Consider the following 25,241-nt stretch of genomic DNA (forward strand, 5'->3'; position numbering starts at 1 on the left):
TGGAATCTCAGCTGAACGCACCATATCCAGCCTGCTATGTGAGTGCCAGAGACCAAACTCAGGTTGTCAGGCTTGCTCGGCATGTACTTTTTTACCAACCACAGCCTCTTGCTGGCCCAGTGGACTTCATTCTTAACAGCATGGCTGGGTTTCCCTTGGTGTGTGAGGATACGGTTAGTGCAGGGAAACAGGTCGTCTCTGTGCTTAGAAGCTGGAGACTTCTTTTCCACAGGCTCTGGATCACCACATGTAAGTTACCTCTTCCGTTCCATGTTCCATGTGACCAGAGGGGCAAATCAGACGAAGGCGTTCCCTTAGCCCAGTCCTCTCATTAGGGAACTGTAGATTGCTCTTGGCCCCCTCTTTTGTGTGAGTATCAGGGCTGTGCTGTGCTGACAGCAACTGCTCTAGAGACCACTATGTGGAACGTGGCTGATAAAGCGTCGTTGGGCATTAGGGAGCATGAGCACCTGCATGCTATTCAAGTACATGTGTGAAGAAGCCAGGTGTGATGCCAGTGTGATGGCAGTGCTGGGAAGTGGAGGCAGGTGACCTCCAAGACTGCTTGGACAGCTGGCCCAGCTGATTTGGTCAGGTCCAGGCTTGTGAGTGACTCTTTCTCAAAAACAAACCGTGGTGGGCAGGGGTGCCTGAGGAATGCTCAGATCGCCCGTTGCAGTACTCTTACACATGTACACACGCACACACACACCTCCGTATCCATGTCCACCTCTCCCATCCCACACAACTGACCAACGGGATTGTCAGTTGTGCCCCTTCAATTCTACTCTGAGTCCAGAGTAGAGTTCTTTTAAATTTTAAACGCAGTAGTTTTTTAAATCTGCAGACTTGGTTATTTTTCTTGTGATCATGGCCACTTCCCTTTTCATGAGTGAGGTTCTGGATACTGAGAATGGGATATGCAAAGCATCCTCATCCCAAGTTCTTCCATGTGACCCTGAACCTGGTGCCGACTGTAGACTTCGTGTTGACCGGCGTGATCGCCAAGGCTACAGACGCTGGTAGTGCTTCACGTGTTCTCTTCTGTGGATGCAGCCACACCTCACACACCAGATCCTGTGCTATCTGCATGGAAATGGGCAAATGAGGTGTGTGTTCTCCTGTATCCATTCCCTTTACCACTTCTGGGAAAGCTGGTATACAGGGGTATTTTCTCAGCCTCTGTTGCAGGAGAAAGTCTTCATGAACCTTGTCACGCCAGTCTGATCTGACTTGGCTTAGGCAGAGACAGAGACAGCAATAGCCATATGGTACGATGAGAACAGTTCAAAAGGATTCTTTTAATCCGGAAATAGCACCCTGGTTGGTTGGCCTCCAGAGCCACCTATTTTTGCTTCTAGTCTCAACTAATATGCAAGTATCCTGTCAAGGCAAACATGCTAAGCTATTGTCTTTCAATACTCGATAGGGCACCAGTCCTTAATAAAAGACCTTTGACCAAGTCAGAGTGTGAGCCAGAAGAGTGGAATTCTATGGATGCTGTTGATGAAAGGAATGTGTATTTATTTATTTTGTGTGTGTGCACATGTTTACATGGTAAGGCATGTATGTGGAGGCAGGGGACGACTTTCTGGGGTCAGTTCTCTCCTTCTATTATGAGGGTATTGAGCATTAAACTCAGGTCCTCAGGCTTGGTGGCAGCCTTGGTCCCTTTACCCACTGAGCCATCATATTGGCACCACCCTGTTTTTGAGACAGGGCCTCACATTGGCCTGGAATTTACCAAGTTGGTTACACTGGTCAGTAAGTCCCAGGGATCTGCCCATCCTTGCCACCCCAGCACGGAGATTGTAAGCTTGTTCTAGTAAGCCTGGCGAGTTTTGTTTTATTTTTTCTTCCTACATTCATTCTGGCAATGGAACTCAGGTCCTCATGCTTACAAGTCAAATGCTTTACCAAATGAACCATCGCCCAGTTTTCTCTTTGGTATCCCGGATTGGTAAACTAGGGATGTATTGGTTCTGTAGTCCATTGCCTAATATAAGAAAGAAGTTACCTGCTTTTCCTAAAGCTAACCAGAAGAATAAGATCAGGCCAGAAAGAAGTTACCTGCTTTTCCTAAAGCTAACCAGAAGAATAAGATCAGGCCAAGAGCCCAGGTCTCCATCTCTCAATTCTGTTCTTTATTTTTCATATTAGCCCAGGAAGAGATGTCCTTTGGGGAAATTAGGTGGATGCAAAGGAAGCATGGAGTCTTCACAGCTCGAGACTCTAGCGCAATAACCATTATGACCAAAGTGAGCTAGGAGACCCAGTGGTGATTCCCTCATTGAAACTTTGCAGAAGAAATTTTCTCCTCATGTATCCTAAGAATAAGGTACTATTAACTTTATTACCTTTTTATTTTACTTAGTCAAATCATGAAGAATTGAATTAGAAATTATAGCACTCTTAGAGTGGCTCTTAAACATTTTTTCTTAGGCTGGAGAAACCACAGAATGAAGGAACGTGTAGTTCAGATGAAGAAAAACAAAGAAGGAAAAACAGTTCATGTCCTTTAGTGACAACTTGGAGGATAGGCACAGAGGAATTTGAAGTGTGGGTGCTGTGTGCATACTTGTGTGTGTGTATATCAGGTGTATGTGTATGTGGGAGGAAGGAAAGGTGGGGAGAGGGAAGTTGGGAGAGATCTCACACATGACCACAGTTATAATCTTGTCTTTGATGTTGGTGACTTCACTTCCTAAATGACCCTTAATAAGGATAAAGTGGTATTTAAGTGGAAGGGAAATGAAAAAATGTAGGTTCCCAAGTGGGGAGGAAGGCCTGGAGAGGAAGGCAGGTGGGAGCTACCTTAGCTGGCAGCTCTGCATGTTTGGTTGGCAAATCACATGTTGAGTTTTGAACCACAATGGCTTCCCTCCCTTAGTAATAGTAGCAGAAATTTAATGAAGTTTAATACATGCCAGACTGTCTACTCAATGCTCTATATGGAAATTGTTGGCTAATACAACAGCTCTTTAAGGGAAGAATTCTGGATGTCCCTATTTTACAAATAAGAAATCTGCAGCTTGGTCCGTGCCTCAGCGTCGTCCAGGCCATGGGACTGGTGAGGAGACGGGGCTGAAATTTTGGATTGGGTCTGGCTTTGTGTACTTTGAAGCTCCCAAGTGGAAATCTCTTCTATGGCAGCCACAGGGAGACTCTCTGTGTTGCTGCCCTGCCCCAGAGGCCTCCAGCTGTTCTGACAGAACCAGAAACTTTCATGGGTACTACAACACCTGCCATACCCATGCCCAGTGATAAGGGAGACCAGTCTGGTTGCAGAAAACACAATCCCTCGAGGCGTGGTGTTGGGAGAGAGGGAGGGAGGGAGTCATACGGAATAAGCAACATGAGTACTGAAACGTGGGCTGAGGTCTGCTTTCCGATCTTGTGATTTTCTTATTCAGTTTAACCAGATCTTTGAACCAACCCTCCCCCCTCCAGTTTAGAAAGCATTTCCTTGAGGAATTATTGCCCCAGGGGAGTAGCTGGGCGAGGTGGAGCACACCCAGCTGGTAGGTAGCTGTCCTTCCTGGCAGGGTGCAGCAGGGGTCTACACTGATATTGGAGAACTAAGCAGATTTTTGGCTAGACTGCTGACTGATGGGGAGAACCAGCAGGATTTCCCGCTTCCAGAGGGAAGGCTATTGTTTAGTTCACCGCTAGGCTAGCAGTTGGTGCCACCCAGGAGGGCTCTCCTTCATCCTTTAGGCTTTCTCTGGAAGAGACTTTTCTTTGTTCCCCTCAGTAAACTGAAACAATGGCCATCTCTTCAAAGGCTCCCATGAAAATGTCCCCATCCAATTGTTTTTGAGACAGGGTCACATTCAGGCCAGGTTTGCCTTAAACTTGCTGTCTAATTAGCTCTGTCAACTTGACACAGCCAAGAGTCACTTGAGAAGGGAGTCTCATTTGAAGGATTGCCCAGCTCAGGTTGACTGGTGGGCATGTTTGTGGGGGTTTGGTCTTGGTTATTAATTGTTGTCAGAGGGCCCAGCCCACTGGGGGTGGCACCATTCCCTAGGCAGGTGGTCCTGGGCTTTGTAAGAAAGCCAGCTGAGCATAAGCCTGAACGATCTAGCCAGTAAACAGTGCCCCTCCATAGTTTCTGCTTTGAGTTCTTGCTTGAACTGCCCTGAGTTCCTTCAATGATAAACTGCCTTTAGCTAGAATGTTTCATCACAGCAGCTGAATGAAACTAGACCAGGCACTGTGTAGCCCAGAATGACTGTGTGTTTCTGATTCTGCTTCTGTACCGAGATCTGGAAAGAAGGTGTGTGCCTGGCTAACATACAGCGCTAGGAACAGAACCCAGGGTTTTATGTAGGCTAGGAAGATACTCTACCAGCGTATGTCTGGGCCCAGATAATGAAGGATATTATCAAAATGTCCCCCCCGATGGGATTTTAGTCACTTGATTTAACTTATTGCCACATGCACCATTTGACAGTATTGACACTATAGACCCAATAATTCCTTGTGGTAGGCGTGTTCTGTGCATTGTGGGATGTTTAGCAGAACACCAGCCTTTTACTCAGCAGGTGCTAGTAACATCTTTTCTGGTTCTGGCTACCCAGTCAGCCTCCAGACATGACCAGCTGTCCCTACACCCGGGAGCAGATCACCCCTGATGGAGTTCAAATATAACTTTTAAGAGGACATAGGCCATGGCCTATCCATGTTTGTGCTCCTAAAGCCTGACACATGGACTATGCTTAGTGTGATGAACATGGGTTTGTGCTTGCCTGTGGGTAGCTATCTGTCCATGATCTCCAGACATTAGCATGGACTCCAGGTATGGAGAGATGCTGTTGCTGTTCGCAATGATTGGAGTGAGAAGATAACATATTACTCGTGCAATATGACGCTGCTGTGTATGTTCTGTATGTGTGTTTATGTGTGTGTAAACATGTTCCTGTGTACAGGAGCATTGTGTGCATGTGAAGTGTGTGTGTGTGTGTGAGTGTGAGTGTGTGTGTGTAGAGGCCAGTGGACAGGAGTAGCATCATTACAGTTTGTTTTTGAGACAGATTCTCTTGCTGGCTTGGAGTTCACCAAGCAGGTTCACCTGGCTGCCAATGACTCCCAAGTCTTTGAATTGAATGAAATGCTTCATATTAATGTGTATATATACATTTTTATGGGAAAAATCCATGTGGTATCATACACTTCTCAAGGGCATCTGTGACCTGAGGAAGGTATGGCAGTTTAATTGCACTGAGTGCTTCCCAGGCATCTGCCCATGGACCACTTCCTTTCTGGGGACATGGAGTAGATGCTCTGTAGTCCCCATTTTCCATCATCAACTGTGTTTAGCTAGGGCAGTGAGTGCTACCTGTCAGTCTCTCATGTTGTAGTTCTTTGCATCCTTGGAGTCTCTGAGATCAGTAAATCAAAATAGAAACTAGACATGTTTTGAAAGCGTTTGCAGATGCTGTTATTGATGAGGCAGGGAATTATCTTGCTTCCTTGGCAGGAATAAGGACAAATGGGTGGAGATGTTTGCTTGGCATACCCTGTTTCCTTATGGTACTAAGCTTTGCTTGTCATCTTCCTGGTGTCTCACCATCTTTCAATAACCGGCATTATCAGAGCCTCTGAGTTTCCATGGCAACTGAGTTTCCTGTCTTTTCCTATGGCAGGCTCTCCAGTGCTTTGTCCATAACAACAGTAGTGTGTTAATCTCTTTGCGGGTAGATCCTCAAACCCACCAGGCTCTGGGGTATCCATCCTTCTGGCATGTTCCTCCTACATTCTCACTCTCAGGGTGTTCATCCCATGGGATTGTTTTCTGATGCTATCTGCCAGCGGTGAGACACTCCTCCTGTGTGCCCTTTCTTCACCAGTGGGCACAGGAACTGAGCACCTGGTGGGCAGCGCTCTGCCACATGAGGGCCCAGAAATGCAAAGCAGGGTTTCTGCTAGTGTGTGAAACTCTAACAATCTAGTGTATTCAGGAAGCCGAGCGCTAGCAGCATGCACTCAGCAGGACAAGCATTTGTGCAGCTCGGAAGATGACATTGTAGGTGAAGTGCTTACCACACCAACAGAACCCAGTAAGAGAGCGAGGCACAGTGGCAGAGATTTGTAACCTAAGTCCTTGGGAGAAAGAGACAGGTGGATTCCTGGGCCTTACTGACCGGCTAGTGTATCCTAACCAGTGAGCTCCAGGCCAGTGAGAGACCCTGACTCAAAAGCGAGGTTGACATATCCTAAAGAATGACACTTGAGGTTGACATATGGCCTCTGCAAGACCTGTACACCCCATCATCCCCCATCCCCCGCTTGCTAGCTCTCTTTCTCAGGATTGAAAAAGCAATTACCCTTCTGCTTTTATTGATAAAAGTTCTTAGCACAAAGAGAAGGACTTTCTTTTTTTCTCTTTACAATATCAGCCTAAATTTAACCTGTGGTTTCCCTGCACTTCCTGTAGCAAAAGTTTACCGAGAAAGCTATAGAGCCTCTAAGATCTGTCTGGGCGTGCTAGGTTTCTACTAGGTTTGTAGTTTCTAGACCCTGGGTAAGCTCTGCTGTAACCCTGGGTCACTTTCCTGCTGTCCCATCTGGCCACCACGATTCGTTCTCTCCTGCACATTTTCCTCTCCTGCCTCTTGGTGCAAGGCAGGTGCATCACACACTAAACGATTGGGCTTCTTCGCTCCCATTGCTTCATCTGTGTAAATAGTCCCAACTGTCCGTGTGTCCGAATCACCATCAGAATCTCAGCTGTTGTATACTAATTGCCCATCCTATGCTGTCATTTATTATCAGTTAACATTTAGTAAACACCTACAGGGGTCACAGGCTGTACTGAGTTGGCCAAGCTTAGCCAGTATCTATGATCTTTTTGCCACTTTGGTTCACAGCCTTCATCTCCAACCCAATTTCAGTTTTTATTTCGAGAGCCAATCCGGGGGCATCATATGCAAACACTCCACTTAACGTCAGATGAGCATACCGAGTCTCCTTCCCGTGGACGAGTTTCACAGTTCTCTCTGGTCTGGAATCCCTTCTATAAGCCCCCACGGAGGTTTCTCCTGGTTCCATTACATTCTAGGCCATTCCAGATGTTTCCTCCTCATAAATTTCCATCCCTTAATGGGGCTTAATGGATCATAATCGTCCATTTCTGAAGGTGCCTCAGAGGTTCTCCCCCTTCTGTCTTTCAGCACCTCTTCGGTCCTTGGTTTGAAGAGGCTGCCTTCAACCTGGTTGATTTCCTAGTACAGTTCATTCACAGACTGCCTTATGCACATGGCTGTGTTGAGGGAAATAAAATCATTTAGTCTGCTGAATTCTGGGATCCATCTGTCAGAGCTGGCGCTCTGAGGAGCTTGGGGGCTGTTGGATTTTTTATATGGGAAGCTCTTGTTGGAGGCATGCCATCTTTGGAGGTAGAAGAGCTCAGAGGCCTGGCAATCACCCAGTGTGAGTGGGGACTGTTTGGAGACACATTGCTTACAGGCATCAGTGAGGTGCCCAGAGATGAAGCTGCTGCTGTCATTGTTGTTTTGTTCATGTGGCGTCCCAGCTGGCCCTGCGAGCATGGGAGGAGGTGATGTGGACAGGGCAGACAGGATCTTCTGGGTCACATAGGGTGGCCTGCTTGGTTAAGTTGATAAGGAGGGAGAAAAGCCGAGATAGAGAGAGAGAAAAAAAAGAGGGAGGGAGGGAGAAAGAGATAGGGCAGAAAGGAGAGAGAGAGAAGGGGGAGAAAGAAGAGAGGGAAGGAGGGAGGGAGACAGAAAAAGGGAGAAGAGAGGGGGGGAGGATGAGGAGGAAGATCAATGAAAGAAAAGGGGAAAAAGGAGGGACAGAGGGAATGAAGGAGAGAAGGAGATACTTGAGTGAGATATTTCTCATCCTGGTAGAAGGATCTGAAGAAATCCCCACAGTCTAGGAGCCAGCTCTGTTATTTTTGTCAGTTGGGAGGAAGACAGATGGGATCCTTAGGCCAGGTCACAGGAGGGGAAACAAGGAGGTGGCAGGCAGGGAGGGTGGGAGACACATCAGGACCCACGGGATCCTGTACTAAGGAGGAACCATTGCTGTATCTGGGCAATAGCTGTCCCTCCCTAGGAGCCCAAGGCTTGAGGAGTCAGCCAGCTGGCAGGAAACACCACCTTAGGTGGAGGGACCATGGCCAATGGTGTCCCTAACAGCAGCAGATCAGAATGCCATCTTCTTTCTTCTGTGAGCTCTAGTCCCTTACAGTGACTGCCATCGGCTGAGTCCATTTGAAGTCAGAGGGACAGGTGTTCTGGTGCCACTCTGGGACCAGTGCAAGGATGGGAAGTGTGGAAGGTACATTCACTCAGGAGGGCTAAGAGAGTGAACTAGTGCTGAGAAGAAAACCAAGGATAGATAGATGTGTGTGTGTGTGTGTGTGTGTGTGTGTGTGTGTAGTGTATGTATGTGTCATGTGTGTATGCTTTGTGTGTGTATGTGTGTGTGATGTGTGTATGCTTTGTGTGTGTATGTGTGTTATGTGTTATATATGTGTGTGTGATGTGTGTATGCTCTGTGTGTGATGTGTGTATGCTTTGTGTGTGTATGTGTGTGTTATATGTGTGTGTGTGTGTATGTGTAAGTATGCCCAGTTCGCAGTGGAAACAAAGATAGAGTGTTGGTCTTCCTCAGAGACAGCAGCTCTCTACCTTATTTTTGACGCAGCATCTTTTACTCTTACCCAGAGCTTGCCAGGTTAGCACTTTGCCTACCGAGCTATCTGCCTAACCCCATTACCTTTTGTTTGTTTGTTTGTCTGGTTTTTGAGACAGGGTCTTCTAATGCAACCCTGACTGTTCTAGAACTCACTATATAGACCAGGTTGGTCTTGAATGGAGAGCTGTTCACCTACCTCTACCTGAGTGCTGGGATTAAAGGCTGCCTCTGCTTCCTGAGTGTGCTACAGCTGTGAAAGTAGGCACTACCGCACCCAACAGTCCATTTCTGACATGGCGTCTGAAGTGAGTTTCTGTGTGTGGGTTTTCAGCCTGGCACTTTGGGCTATTTGCCTGAACTCGATCCTGATGAGACATCTTCAGAACTCGGGTCCTATGCACAGTGATATGATCTTTTCCTGCAGGGTCTCGGATGAAGATGCTTGGTGTACCTGTGGATGACACTGGCTGTATAAGAGGGTGATCTGTTAGATTGGCCACTTCACTAGAATTCTACATTCTTGGGCTAGGGAGATGGTGGTGTGGTTAAAGCCCTTGCTGAGTGAGCTCAGATCCCCAGTACCCATGTAAAATAAAACAGATCTGGTGGCAGATACATGTCATCCCAGTGATAATGGGGAGATGGAGGCAGCAGATCCCTGGGGCTCAGAGAGTAGCCAGTCTAGCCTACTTAGTGACTTCCAGGGTAGTAAGAAACTCAGGCTCCACAAAAGTTGCTATATGAGGAGTGACAGCCTAGTTTCCCACTGGCGTCCAAGTTCATGTGCACACTCGTGCATGCAAACACCACAGGTGCATCCTCACATGTCTGCATGGACATACTCACAATAATAATTAAATGAAGGAATGCATATCTTGTACAGACATGCTTGGCTGGAGAACCCGCCTGCGTTAGATACGCATGCCTCCTGCCTGTATGAACTTGGCCATCATGCCTGCCTTCTCTGAGCCTCCATACCTCTTATGTATAAGCAAACAGTTGTCTTTCCTTCCATGGCCAAGGGGAAGAATCAAGGGGAGCAACTTCGGGCACATGCAGCACTGAGCCTTGCATGCCCTTCTCTCTGTATTGTGCACACAAGATGGCAGCTCTCTTTGTCTACATATAGAAGGGGGAATTCAGAAAAGGCAGGTTTTTCTCCTTTGCTTTTTTAAACATACTTATATGATCTTTAAGAAGGAAAGTGGCATAGCCAGGATGCTCCCAGCCAAAAATGTCCACCCCAGTCCTTTGCTACAGGTTGTCTCTTGCCAAGCCCAGAATTCCTTTCTTCTTACTCCAGTTGCTTGGGAGTTCCCTATTAATGACTATGCCAGACCTTTTAATATGGAACATTGTATTTTTTTTTTTCTGGAACTTTTGGGCTTCTGCCCTCATAGCTGAATTCTGGCCAATGACTATTTATAACAGGCAGTTTTATCCCAAAGTCTTCCAGAAGTGCCCATGCTCTTCCAAGCGCAATGCACAATGACTTGCTGTGCCCCGGGGTCCTGCTGAGTCTTTCTTCCAGGGCCCCTGCGGGGTCAGACTAGTGGACTGGGCTGTGAGGCTCCTCTTTGTTTGCCTTCTGTTTTCAGTTGCTCTGAGCTCTGCCAACTTGGAACGGTGGGAGATAGATGGGTTTGGGGGACGGACCTGGAGAATATTTCCCATCTAACTACCTTCCTTTACTTTACTGGGGGAGAAGCAGAGGACAACTTGGAGGGGTCAAAGTAGAAAAAAGTTTTCCGCTACATAAAGAGAAAGAGGAAGCAGGGTTTCAGTGGCGTCTTGCCAGGACCCAGGAATGCGCCAACCCTGGGAATTGGCCCTTGGCCAGTCTCCTCAGCGGCTGCTGACTTGGGAAAACGGGCTCTCTGGTGGCTGCCAAGAATGTAGACAATGGCCTTTTGGATAGCTCGGCTTTTGAAAGTTTGGCTTTTGTTTTATTATCACCAAAAGTAACATTTATTGGGCACCTGTGTATGCACGCCAAAAGATAAAATGCATGATTGGGAGTCTCTGTAACTTAACCAGGCAGAAGCTCCAGGTCCTGGTTAATATAGAAAGCCTGTATCTAATGAGGATTTAATCCTCTACTGGGGCACGCTGCTACCTTAGACACTAGTGCTGGGCAACACGGAATTCTGGAGTTAAAGTGCGTTTTAAGTGTCAAGCTGAGCTGTCAATGAAGTCGGTTTACTCCATTGTCATTGTTGAGAAAAGTCTTTGTTATAGACCAGGTGTGTTCTGACTACAAGAAAGAAGCCAAGACTCAGTGCTTGGTTTAGGATAGAGTAGCTCTGATCTGCACTGAACACTGTTGTCTGAGAGAGAAAGAAAGTGGCTAGTCACATACACACACACACACACACACACACACACACTATTAATATGTGATCTACTAGTAGGGGAAATGGTGATGATTTATTTATTTTTTAAGATTTATTTTATTTTTGCTATTTGTGTGGATGTTTTTGTGCCTGTTAGTATATACTATATGTGTGTGGGTACACATGGGGGCCCGAAGAAGGTGTTGGAATTCCACGGGCTGGAGTTATAGGTAATTGTGGACCATTCACTATGGGTTCTGAAAGCCAAGCTTGAGCCCTCTAGAAGAGGAGCAACTACTTTTAACGGCTGAGTCATCTCCTCGGAGGAAATGATGACATTTCTACAGTAACCTTCCTTATTTTATGAGGACTCTATGGAACTGGCTCACTAGGTCACACAAGCATGGGGATCTGAGTTCAGCTCCCAGAACCCTCTGGAAACAAACACCCACAGCCTCAGCACTGGAGAGGCAGGCACATGGAGGCTTCAGGGCTCTCTGGCTAGCCAATCTTACCAAGTCCATGTGAGAGACGTTGTTTCGGAAAATAAGGAGGGGGTGCAGATGGCTAAGCAGGTTAAGGAGATTGCCTCACCAGTCTGAGGACATGAATTCCACTCTGAGAACTCCTGGAAAGATGAAAGGAGAGAATCAACTTCACAGAGTTATGCCTTGCCCTCTAAATGCATACCATGGACATGTCTCCCCACAGCATGCGTATGGTACAGTATTAATAATAAATAAAACGAAAACTAAGGTAGACCCCTGCACCAGCCTCTGGTCTCAACATGTATGCAGGATATATGTTACAAAAATAGATGGCTTTTTTATTCTTTCTAAACATGGAGGTAGAGTAGCATTCTCATTATACCGGTGAAGAAGCTGAGAGTAGATTAACTAACTTATCCTAGGTCACATGACTCCAAGCAGCTATGTCTGTCTTCCTGCCCAGTGTGTGCTTCTTGTGTCTGTGATGCACATATCTCTATTGTGTACTTTTAAAGTGAGGGGTTTTCTGGCTTCCCCTTGTTGCTATGGTGATGTGTGGGTGACTCCCGGGACACTGCAGGGCCTGGTATCCTAGCTTCAATGGTCCCTTTACAGTGACTTCTCTCACAGCAGGTAGGGCCTTTTCAGCTTGGATCCCATCAATGCAGATAGTGTGTTCTCCCTTGTGCAAGCCTGTCTCTGCACTGTGGTGAGATTCTATGGGAGGATTCTGTATACAGGGGATGTGTAGCAGGGGTAAGTGGGGGAGCATCTCTGAGACTATGTCGGGGGGAGGTGCAGCCCTCCCCACTTTGGCCCCTGTACCTCCTCTTGAGAAAGTCCTATTCATGTGAATCCAGTTGTATTAAGACACATTGGTGACCACTCTTCTCTCTTTCCAGAAGGATTCTCCACTTAACAAAGGGCTCAGGGAAGATTTCTTTAAATAGCTTTTAATGTATTTTCAATTGGATTTAATTCTCAAAGATCCAGCTTGCAGCCGTAGTTTCCCATGGAGCTAACCCCCAGCATCAGACCGGTTTTTTTTTTTTCTTCCTCCCTCTGATGGAAAACAGATCACAAATGGTATTTTAGGTTTAATCACTTTCCCGAGGAGCCCTGAAGAGCCTGGAGAGTCTGTCATTGTGCAGAGAGGGAGGTTTTACTCAGAGAGAGGAGACAAAGCCAGGCACCCAGGCCTCAGTTCTCCCCTGGAGGTGCCTTCGTGCACTGACAACTGCAAGGGGGCTGGTGGACAGACCCATGCCAGTGGTGTCCTGGGCTCAATGCAGCATCCCTCTTTGTACCCCTCCTAGATGTCGGTAAAGGAGATTGCTGGGCACTGAGGTCTAGGAAATTTTCACTTGTGGCAAATTATATCTGTTAATTATTTGCTCATTTAACGACTTGTTTTCATGCATGTGTGGAGGGAGGCATGCTTGCGGGTGTGTGCATGTATGTAGAGGCCAGATGACAGCCTTACAGTCATCATTACAAAAACCATTTTATCTTATTTACTTGTGTTTTGTATGTGGTGGTGGTGTGTGTGGTACCAAGTGTTTCTGTGGATGTGAGAACATGTGTATGCGGAGGTACATGAATGTGTGTGTACCTGTGCATGACTCAGATGAAGGTATCTGAAAACAGACCCAGCAAGGCTTCATAGAGTGCAGAGACTCTGGGGAAACCTAAGGCTAGACACCGAGGCAGACTCCATTGAATGCTGCACCATCAAGGGAGGTGAACAGACACTCTGAAAACTAGATACTGGTAGTGGTGCCTAGCATGCTCAAAGCCCTGGGTTCCATCCCAAGCACTGCAAAAATCACGTGTATATGGTGCTCTTGCAGGCCAGCAGGCTAGTTAATAGACGCATGGAGGCATGAGGATCACAAACTTAAGGTCATACTCTGCTATATGGAAAAATTAAAGCTAGCCTGGGATACATGAGACCTGCTGTCAAAAATCACACACACACACACACACACACAGAGAGAGAGAGAGACAGAGAGAGAGAGAGAGACAGAGAGACAGAGAGAGAGAGAAAGAGAGAGAGAGACAGAGAGAGAGGGAGGGAGGGAGGAGGGNGAGAGAGAGAGAGAGAGAGAGAGAGAGAGGCAGACCGTGTTCCAGGGAGGAATAGAAAATGATGATAAGATGCCCTGTGGTACTATATTTTTTTTCAAACTAATTATCCAAGAGAATTCATATAAAATTGAACAGAATATTCAGGCTTCTCACTTGAATGAGATTTACCATTCTCCATGACAAGGTACAAATTGATCCTTTAGAAAAGTTAATAGCTTAGCCATTGTTAATATTAACTACCTAGATTAACAGTACAGCTGATCATATCGAGAATCTGCATCTGTCTACACACACACACACACACACACACAGGCACGCATGCGTGTGCGCGCGCGCGCGCGCGCGCGCGCACACACACACCTAATGAGCACATTGATTAACCATGTAGATAAATGTAACAGTAGTTTTGGTTTTTGTTTTGGTTATATAACTAAAATGCACAAGCTCTTGGTTTATATGAAAAATCTTAATTAGTAAAGTTAAATTTGCTGTACTTCAAGTTAAAAAAATTGTTCAGATCATCTAAGTTCTAATATATATTTAATCGTTGTGTTATGCGACATTTCCCGGGAAGACGTGCCAATGTCTATTCAGTCCATGTCATGAACCAACAAAAAATAATAATACCACTAAAGTCCAATTTGGTGAATCATTCGGTTCATTGGTGTTATTTATAGGAGTGTGGGTGAAGGGTTAATTACAAGGGCACAGACTACTCTAAGGCATCTATTTCTTAAAAAGCCCACTCAACATGGATGTATAACTCACAGACAACCATGCTCTCTGTATGGCTTCCAGGAAGCTTCACAGATGTGAGAGTCTTCCCTTCTTCAGCTGAATTTACTGATTGCCTAATTCGGGGGAAATGGGGGGTGTGTTTATGGTAAGTTTTAGGGATTTCCTGAGACTTGTAGGTTAGTTTTGCGTTGTTTACTTTCTGATATTAATGAGCCTACCTTACCAAATCTGGGAGTCTGAAGAGATGATCTCCAGGATGGAATGTTGGACTTTAAAGGAAACTGCTATATAGCACTTTCAAAAGAAATCCTTGTTTCATATCTCAGTTGCTGACTCCATTAAGTTTCACTAAGTGTCGCTCCTTTAGTCAGGGCGATTTATTGTAGTTATTGGCTTTCGAGTCTGGTCAACCTACTTAGATTATGAGTTTCTGTTGGACACACATTTTTAGTCATTTATCCCATACCTTTAGACCATGTACAACTCCGTTTCCCAGCATGCCTTAGGACCAGGTAAAGGCTTTCAGAATTGTTTGTTTTAACCTGCTCTCTTTTCTGTCTCACGTCTGTCTTTCTTTTTTGGAGCCCATGCTGGCTCCAGATTTACTAATATAGCTGAGGATGGCTTTGAACTTCTGATCCTCCTGTTTCTACATACCTAGTGCTGGGATTAGAGGTGTGTGCCACCGTGCTCCATTTATTCAGCGTTTGGGGGTAAGAACTCGATATTTTGTGCATGCCAGGCAAGCACTGAGCTGCGCTCCACAAATCTGTATCCCCTCTCCATAGTCCCAGGCTGCTTTGGTATTGTCCTCTGTTTAGGTGACAAGAAGTCATACCTGTTGGGGGAGGCCTCTCGTTCATTCCCAGCTGCCCAAACCATGAAATAATCACTCAGAAACATTATTTGCAATACTATTTGGTCAATAACTTAATTATATTTCTAGCTAGCTCTGATATCCTAAACTAAGCCGTCTCCATTAATCTCTGCATCACCACGAGGTCGTGGCCTACCAGCAAAGTTTCGCCAGGTTCCAACCGAGGTGTCTGTCTCTGGCAGTGGCTACTTGGCTTCTCCCTGACTCCGTCTACTCTCTCTCTCTCTCTCTCTCTCTCTCTCTCTCTCTCTCTCTCTCTCTCTCTCTCTTTTTTCCCTTNCTTTCTCTATATATATCTTTCAGCCTGGCTTTACTCTGTTAAGCCATTGGCTGAAAGCAGCTTCTTCATTAGCCAATAAAAACAACACATAGACTTCCCACACCACATACCTGCTTTTTAATCTTGCATAACCTTTTGAAAATGAATTTAAGAGATGAAATGTAACTTTTGCAGTTTATTGTGTGTGTGATTATGATAAGTGTATGCAGTACATTCACAAGGGTATGGAGGCCAGAGGAAGTGCCCTGCTGTGTCACTGGCTGTTTTATTCCTTTGTTAGAGAGTCTCTCACCCTCTGTAAACCTGAAGCTAGGCTGGCATCAACATGCCGCAGTCATCCTCCTGTGTACCCCCACAACACTGGATAACAGTTCCGGTTGATCATGCCTGACTTTTTATGTGCGCTAAGATTTTAATTCGGGCACTTGATTGCGATCAAACTGTCGTACCCATCAGTCATCTCCCTACTTCTTGTGTACTTTTTGAGCCTACAGGTGACTGGGCATAAAGACCTGTTCATTCCATTGCAATAATAGTACCAGTGTACAAATAAGTTTTTCACGTTAAGTCTTTACCTCATCTCCACATTATTAGAAAACTTAATGCTAAGTAAAAGTGGTACACTGTGACCTAACAGTTAGGAGTACTTTAGTTCCAGCACCAGTGTTAGGTGACCTATGTCAGTAACTATATCCAGGGTGTCTAATATGCTCTTTTGGTCTTCATAGGAACCTGCACACAAGTGCACACACATATACACACAATCTTTTAAATGAATAAAAAAATAGGTATTTGATCCCCAAAGATAGTTCATAGTCATTTGATATGAGCCCCCTGTGTAACTTTAACCACATCTGCAAAAGTTACAAACAAGAAGACCAAGCCATCAACCTCTAGTGACCCCAGTTCATAACTTCAATGTGATTGATAACTTGGAAGTGAAACCTACAGAGACCTCTTCTCTTCTTCATTTAGAGTCAGCGCTCCTGGGCTGGGAGGCTGAAGTAGAACTCAGTATTGACAGCCAGCACTTCCTTGATGTCTGAGGTCAGCAACATGACCCCAGTCAGATTGCCCGATTTTCTAAAAGCTCTGTGTAATTCTTGGTGCCATAAAACCATTCCCTGTGTGGAAGCAGAGATAATAAACCATCAAAGCCTTGAAGGTAACCATGTCCTGAGCTGCTAGCAGGTGCTAATGGATGGAGCCAGAGTCCAGACTCTCCTGCTTCTGAGGATCTGTAGCATAGGCACGGCAGAAGGCAAGGCACATGCTCAGAATGATTCTGCCTTAACTTCTAAACACAATGTCTTTGCTGTGCTTATGCTCGCTCTTTCCTTCCTCTTCCTCTTCTTTCCCTCCCTTCCCCTGCTGCATACAGCATTCCTCCTTCTCTTGTTTCCCTCCTTTCTTCCTCATCTCTTCTTTTTGTGCTTTGCCCTTCCTTTCCCAGGCTTTGCGCCTTGAAAGTCATTTTTCTATTTCTCTTGTAGGTGAGGGAGTTGGAGTGGGAGAATGGGTGTCAAGATGATGACACTGGGACAGATAACTGGGAGAAAGGGGTTCATCAGGGATGCTATTAACTCCATAAAAGAAAGACAAAGAAGCAACAGCATGGGGCTCCAAGGAGACTTCCAGCTCTGGCACCAGACACAGCCTGCTTGGCAGCATCTCTGAAGAGAGGATTCAGAGCCCATAAGACAGAAATGGAAGTCTGTTCCTTTAGCTTCCTGCGAATGGGGGGGGGATTTCATGACAAGAACCTGCAGCCAGGCTCTCAGATTTTCAGGCAAGAGGCAGGGAGGAGGGTAGGGAGCTGGCTATATGGATCCAAGGCCTCCCTTGGTATTAATTCACTTCCCATGGGAAAGTTCCTGGTGAGGGCAGTCCATTAGCTGGGGACGCACGGACAGTGACTCAGTAGAGTTCTTGTAGCTCCCTGTGAGACCAGGCTCCTGCAGATATTGTGGACTGGGGGAATTTCTTATACTTCCTCTCTTCTGAATTCTTCCTCTCCCCTACCCCTCCTCCCTTCATCTCCCCTCCCCTTGTCTCCTTCCTTCCTAATGCTCCCTCCTCCCTCCCTCCCTTCCTTCTTTCCTGTCTTACATACCCCATCCCCACCCAATCCTCTCTCTTATACATCTTCTGTCTAATTGCCTGTGAATATGAATGCCTTGGACTTCAGAAAGGGAACTTGCCTGCAGCCCCTCCCATAGCGGGTAGTGGTCTCGACACAGAGCTGTCTCTCCTGCCTTCCAAACTAGAATGATGTGAGAATCAGCCCTTGCTCTCTGGCTTGGCAGCCATGGCTCTCTACGGCTAATCTTTTACAAAAGCATATGCTTTTTGTGGGCATCATTTCCTTCCCTCCAACAAAACCGTAATCACCAAAATTTAGCATGAAATTTCAAAGGCTTAGTCTCTGTGCAAAACAACCAGATCAGAGGAATGGAGAATTTTAAAGCCAGAAGGGAGCTTAGAGATCAGAGTAGATGCTAAACAAATCAGCTCTGGGGGCTGTCTGCTCATCTCAGAGTGTCTGTTTGTGTTACCTGGGGTCCTTTCTGTCTCCCCAGGAGTACCGAAATACAGAGAACAAATCCCTGTGGCTGTTATTCTATTATTTACCAATCACAAAGGCTTGCATCTGAGCATCGCAGGCTGTCTTTTGAACTTCTTGTTTGTCTTCTTCCTTTATGGTCACAGGTATATTTAAAACTCTGAAATAGCTCCAAGAACTAATGACTCTTTGGAGTTCTGAACAAATTTGTACACGGTTTCCTGTGCACACACATAACAGACAGCAGATAAATCTCCCTGTCTCCCTCCCTCCCCTCTGTGTGTGTGTGTGTGTGTGTGTTTGTGTATATGTGTTTTTTGGGTGGACTCTTGTGGGGGTATCGTATAAACTGACATCATGACCACTCAAAGTATGGTTAAACTGAAGATTGCAGATACGAAGAAGGGGAACAGAGACTTCTCCAAGAGCCCAGAGCAGAGAGAGAAAGTAGTAGACAGAACATGGTCAGCAGATGGGGCCTGGCCAGAAGAGAAACCGGGGCAGAGTAGAGTAAGAGAGGGAGACAAAAAAAAAGTGGGGGTCAGAGAGACCAAGAGATGGAATGAGAGGACTAAGAGAGGAAGGCAAAGGGGAACATGGAGCTGAAATTGCAGGGTTATAAGGAGAAGTGAGGAGCCAGCGGGAGAGCAGTCTGTGAACTGGGGGAATTTACGGTAAGAACAGCCAGGATGCCAGCATGGGCTTTGAAATGTGTACCAGGTACCAGGTACTTGTGATATACTAGTAGTCACCACAAGTAGCTGTTTGTTCTTTCTGCCAGAGATAAGGAAATGAATCCTTTGGTATGGTCATGAGGAATGCTGACTTTTGTCTACCTGCCAGAATGGACCTGACAGGTATGTGTAGGTATGTGTACGGCTGTGTGCACGTCCACATGTGTGGAGAAGTCAGAGGGCAGCCTTGAGTGTAATTGTTCAGGTGTGATATACCTTCAATTATTTTATTTTTATCTTGAGACAGGTTCTCATTAGTCTGGAGCCCAAGTTAGCCAGACTGGCTAGCTAGTGAGCCCCAGGGGTACTCTTGCTGGCCTCCTCTGTGCTGGGATTGCAAGTGTGTGCCTTCAGACTTAGTTTTTTTTTTTTTTTTTTTTTTTTTTTTTGGGACAGGGTTTCTCTGTGGCTTTGGTGCCTGTCCTGGAACTAGCTCTGTAGACCAGGCTGGTCTCGAACTCACAGAGATCAGCCTGCCTCTGCCTCCCGAGTGATGGGATTAAAGGCATGCGCCACCATCCAGACTTAGTTTTTAAATGTGGATTCTGGGGATGGAGCTCAGGTCCTCATGCTTGTACAGCAAGTGCTTTATTGACTAATTCAATTCCCCAGTCCTGAATCTGCTTGCTTTCTCAGAAAAAACGTCCCTAGGCTAAGGTGATTAGTGAGGAGACCTGAGAGGGTCCAGGACACCGAGGAAAGCTGACCTACTGTTAGCACACAGTTATTTCCCGATAATCCTCCTTAAAGGGTTCTGTCAGGTGGGGCTTGGGACAGAAACTGTATTTATGTGCATCTGATTCAGGCCATTCATAACTTGTTCATGGCCGAGATTTTACTCACTGGCCTTAGACAGGAAGCCATGGCAACTAGTTTGATAGGGACATTGTCTCCTTATAATTAGGTTAGTGTTAAGGGAGTGGGGTTTCTGGCCCATTCTGGCCGTATCTCGAAGATGTAGTGAAGTTAGTACAATAAGAATTTTTTTTTCCTTAAATCGAATTTGCTAGTCTGTTATCCTTGCAGGCAGATGACATGCTGCTGGGATTTGAAAAATAAATGTGTTGCATGAAATTGTCAATGCTGGTTTCTCCAAGTGTGTGATTGCTGTAGCTCTGTTGGGTGATTATAGTCTTATCATTCCATAAAGTGATGTGTTTCAGAAGAAATGTGCTTTGTCCATTCATTAATTCAGCTCTGAAAAAGAACCAGATCAGGAGGCTGTAGCTACATTGACTTAGGCCTGATGAATTCTCTTGATGACTGGGATTGTCTGTGCTCTCCAGCAGCTAAACACATCTCCTTTCTCTTGTGTTTCTGCTGATCTGTCTATAGGTGCCTAATCTTCATGTTCTTACTTTCTTGAAGAAGTCTGTCTTTGTGTCTGTTGTTGGAGAGCTGTTTTTCTAGATTCCATACCAAGCACTTTAATCCTGCCTTCTTTTCTTAGGGTACTCAAGGGTTTTCCAGACAGATACACTTTATGTTTGTAGCATAGGAGCTCTTCTAGTTAAAAGGTATCAAATCACCTGGCAGACTGACTGACACAGAGGTTCCTGGCTCCATCCTTAGGAGTTTCCGCTGGTGCTGATGGATGTGAGCTGAAGGAACGGCCAAACCTGGGAAAAGATGTCAGGTGTCATCACACTGAGCCAGGAGGATGAGAAAAGTAATTTTCATGTAGCAGGGAGTCATCAGGGGAAGTTAGTAAGGATGGTTCAGCTTGGATCCAGAGAGTTCTGTGTGTTGCTCACAGTTAACTGTATCTTGGTGAATGTGGTTTCTCTTCTGCAAGATATTCTCGTGCTGTAGCCTGTCCATCATTTTCATGCTGTAGTCTGTCCATCATCTCATGCTGTAGTCTGTCCATCATCTAATGATGTAGTCTGTCCATCATCTCATGCTGTAGTCTGTCCATCATCTCATGCTGTAGTCTGTCCATCATCTCATGCTGTAGTCAGTCGGTTAACCTTGTGCTGTAGAGTCTGTCCATCAGAGACTTGGGAGATGCACAGGTGCTTCATTGTTAAGCAGATAACTAATATTGCTTGTCTGTTAGTAGAACTAGAATGCTGGGCCTGTTAACACTATCATTTCCCAAAGCACATTATCTGGTGTGCTTGATTGACTACAGACTCCTGAAATAGCCTTCTGTGGCCTGAGTACTGTCAGATTTTATGCATGTTGCCAGATGGAATGAACTTTTTAAGAAACACATGATCTGTCAAAGAAAGTGTGTTATTTAATTTACTTTAGATCATAGATAACCTGATATTTTATGAGGCAGACATAAGATTTTGTCTGAGGGTAACCACTAAGGTAATGTTTTACTGTATGTATATTTTAAATTTAACCTTGAATTGACTTTTCTACCAACAAGAGTTAGATTTATTCCTAAGGGTGACTGATAAAAGCCCACTTTGCTCCTCTATGACCACGTCTCTGACTTGAATTTTTCTAATAAATATATCAAAATACCTAACGGAAGCAACTTAAGGAAAGTAGGGCTTATTTTGTCTCACAGTATGAGAGTACAGCCTGTCATGGTGGGGAAGTCATGGGGGCAGGAGTGTGAGACAACTGATCACAATGCAGTCACTGTCAGGAAGCAGAAGAGGAGGCGTATAGGTGTTCAGCTCACTTCCTCCTTTTTATCTTATTACTTATTTGAGTGTGTATACATGCGTGTTGGTAAGTATATAACAACGTAAGTGTGGAAATCAAGTAGACAACTTGTAGGCATTGGTTCTTTCTTTCTACCATATAAGTCATAGGGATCGAACTTAGGTCATCAGACTTGGCATCAAGCATCTTTATTCTCCCAGTTATCTCGCAGGACCATTTTCTTGTTTTATTTAGATTAGGACCCAGTCCTGTGGGATGGTACCACCCATGGCTAGGTTTAGTCTCTCCCTCAAGTAATCTAATCTAGAGAATCCCACAGACATTTCTGGAACAAACCTAGTCTACAAACTCCCTGTCATGCTCAAGAATCTTGTCTCTAAGAAGAGTCTCGATCCTGTCAAGTTGGCACTCACTATTAACTGTCGCCATCTTAAAGTACTATGGAGAGATTTAGTAGTGACCACAGTCATGGTTCCTTTCCAGCCTCCTCACATTTTAACCCTGCGTCCTGTTCAGCTTCCTCTGCCCCATGATCCTGTTGCATTGGCATTCAGTCCTGCTTCATTCTTTGACTCTTGCTTATCAGACCGACTCTGATAAACTTGAAATAGATTGGCAAACTTGAATTCCAGTAGGGCCAGAGAATCATTTAGAACTGCATGAGAAGTGCTGAGTGCTGAATATGACTATTATAGCACGTGACCTTTGCTAGCCATGCCCAACTTTGACCTGCCACTTAGTGAGATGTTTATAGCACCCCATAACTGCTTCAGGTAGATCTTCAACTAGAATAAATCCAAAGCAGTTTTTCAGAGTTACCATTGGAGAGTTTATTAATGACGTCCACCTCAGAAGGATGCACATTGACTTCTAGGCATGGGCTGAGTCACCTGCCCTTTGACATAGTACCTCTTCCTGTGACTTCTGTTGTGATCTATTGCAAGGTGATTCCAGATACTCACTAGTCATGCAGTCCAAGAAGGAGTTGTCAGTGAGCCATAGACTAAAGCGCTTGATCTCTGGATCCCTTTATTGTTGATTGATTGGTTACTATTTGTGCATGTGTAATATATATATATATATATATATATATATGTATATATTCATGAGTATATACATATGTAAGAATGTATGTGCATGTGTAGTATATATACATGTCTGCATGGGTATATGCATATGTAAATATGTATGTGCATGTGTAGTGTGTATACATGTTTGCATGGGTATATGCATATGTAAATGTGTATGTGCATGTGGAATCCAAAGGTCGGGATTAGGTGTCTTTCTCATTGTATTTTATTTTGAGACAGGGTTCCACACTGAATCTGGAGCTCACTGGTATATTTTAGCTAGCCTGTCTGATCTAAGACTCTGTTCCTACCCTGAACCCCTGCATTGGGGTTCTTCATACATGATACTGTGCACAGCTTTTTAATTGAGTCCTGGGGATTCAAACTCAGGGCCTCATGCTTACGCGGCAAGTAACTTTATTTGTGACACTGTTCCCTCAGTCCTGTGAATTCCTTTTAAGAGATTTTGTGGATTCATATAAATTGATTTTGTATTAGATCACTAAGAGCTAAGAGTCCCCAAATCTGGCAAGAATTGCTTTCACCTTTCTGTATATTTTCTTATAGCTCATAACCAACACCCTGTGAGGTCAGCATCGTTCCTCCTATTGGGAGGGTTGAATGACTTTTCTCTTTGATCATAATAGTGATGCAGGTTAGAGGGACTCTGTCTCTAATGGCTACAAATCCATTGATTTTAAAGCTTGACAAGAGACTGTGAAAGGGACCATAGTGTCACAGTGTGAATGTGACTGGATTGAATCTTTCTAGATCCTTGGCACAACCCACCTTTCCAAGAACCTACGAATCTGCTGGCTGTACCTTCTGTTACATGACGTTCTAAATACCATCTTCCTTTACTAGCGCAGAATCAGTAGCTTCTCCTGCTACTGTCCACATTTTACAGTGGACATGAAAACTTAGTTGACAACTCCTGAGCAGAGAGGTTGGAATTATCAGTTATCCTCACTCCCAAACCCGTTTGTTTGTATTATGGAAGCCTCTGACAACAAGATGAACCTGCACACGCATGACTAGATATCCTACATTGCACTGGTGGGGTAGTTGTCTTTGGGGGGGGGAGTGGATCAGAGGAGGGAGCAAGGATTCCAGCCTGGCCTCACTGGAGAGGTCTGATAGAGAGTTCATGGAAGACAAGAGCTCCTATGGAAAGTCCTGTAGAAAAGAAATGGAAAGTTGGCCCTAGGGAGATCACTCAGTTGGCAGAGGGTTTACTATCCCAGTAAACCAGAGTTCAACCCTCAGGATAATCATAAAAATAAAGAAATGAAGGAAGAAAGAAAACTGGGTCTGGAAGAACATGTTAAAAGCTGGCAATCCCAGCACTGGGTAGGCAGAGGCAGGTAGTCCCCTGGAGCCTGCTGGCCAGCTGGCCTAGCTGAATTGCAGAACTCCAGGTCAAAGAAGAGACTGTGTCTGAAAGGATGGCACCTGAAGGAATGCTCTCCTGGATTGACCTCTGGCCTCTGTCTGCATGAATACACAACACATGCATTTGCACCACCCTTGCCTGTAAAATGAGCAGTAACAATCCATGGAAATAAATGTAAGTACATTTACAAAGAGACACATTAAACTTCCATTAATGTGTATAAGCATATACAAGCAAATTGTAGACTTCTTGGCGGTAAGTGACAGACTCTCGAGTCCTCCTGACTGAACAGATGCCAAGGAGATAACTATTGTCTTTTGCTTTCCCCTCAGCCTTGCCCATTGGGCAGCCATATTGGTTTATTGCCTTACTTTAGATAATTCCTATACCTCTTCAAGCCTTCCCATCTTCTGAGACTCTGTGCCCTATATTTTAAAGGGACCTCTGCTCAATCTACACCTCCCAGAGAGCCCGCCAGAAGACACTTGTTCTTATGAGTTTCATTCAGAGTAACTTTGCCCCAGACATGACATTCCATTCTTATTTATATGTGTATGTTCTATCCCCCACACTTGGTTACAAGCTCCATATGTTTCTGTTTGTCTGGTACCTGAAGCTGTGCTAGGCACATTCTAAGTGCCTAACAGGTAATTATTGAATGGATGAAGGGATGACTATGGTACAGTGTGCTTGAGAAATCTTAGATGAACATAGATGAGTTGGACAGTGTTGTAGGAACTGCGGGCAGCTTCCAGCCTCCCAGCTCCCAGCTGCCTGGCTAGCTTATGCCCCAAAATAACAACACACAAATTGTATTCATTTAAACACTACTTGGCCCATTAGCTATAGCCTCTTACTGGCTAACTCTCACATCTTGATTAACCCTTTCTGTTAATGTGTGTAGCACCACGAAATGGTGACTTACCAGGAAGATTCTAGCCTATGTCCATCTTGGGTCGGAGTGTCATCGCGGCTGGCCTGGAGAGGAGCAGCATGGAGTCTGCCTAAGAGAGGAGAGGCATGGAGATTGCCTCACTTCCTCCCAGCATTCTGTTCTGTTACTCTGCCTACCTAATTTTCTGTCCTATCAAGGGCCAACGCAGTTTCTTTATTAACCAATGAAATCAACACAAACAGATTGACAGATGACAATACAACATCAGGACAGTATCTCAATATTCTTTGGTTTTTATTACCAAACTCTGTTTGCTTTCCTTTTCTGTAGCTTTCTCTGTTTTTTTTTTTTTTTGAGAAAGTAAACAAACATATACTTTAGACATCTGCATGAGGAACTTACAGCTCTGAAGAGAAACGATAAAATTTAGATTATGAACTAAAATCAGGATTTTGGCATTCAGCATTTGTCAATACAGAGCAGGCAA

General features: G+C 45.1%; 1 protein-coding gene across 2 annotated transcripts in view; it reads left to right on the forward strand.

The window, feature by feature from the left end:
- Nckap5 (NCK associated protein 5) overlaps positions 1–25,241 on the forward strand; it is an 820,785-nt gene that overhangs the window by 42,075 nt on the left and 753,469 nt on the right. The window lies entirely within an intron of this gene.

The sequence above is a fragment of the Alexandromys fortis genome, unplaced genomic scaffold (assembly GCF_014885135.2).
Source record: "Alexandromys fortis isolate MF-2015 unplaced genomic scaffold, M_Fortis_MF-2015_v1.1 scaffold_109, whole genome shotgun sequence".
Lineage (NCBI taxonomy): Eukaryota > Metazoa > Chordata > Mammalia > Rodentia > Cricetidae > Alexandromys > Alexandromys fortis.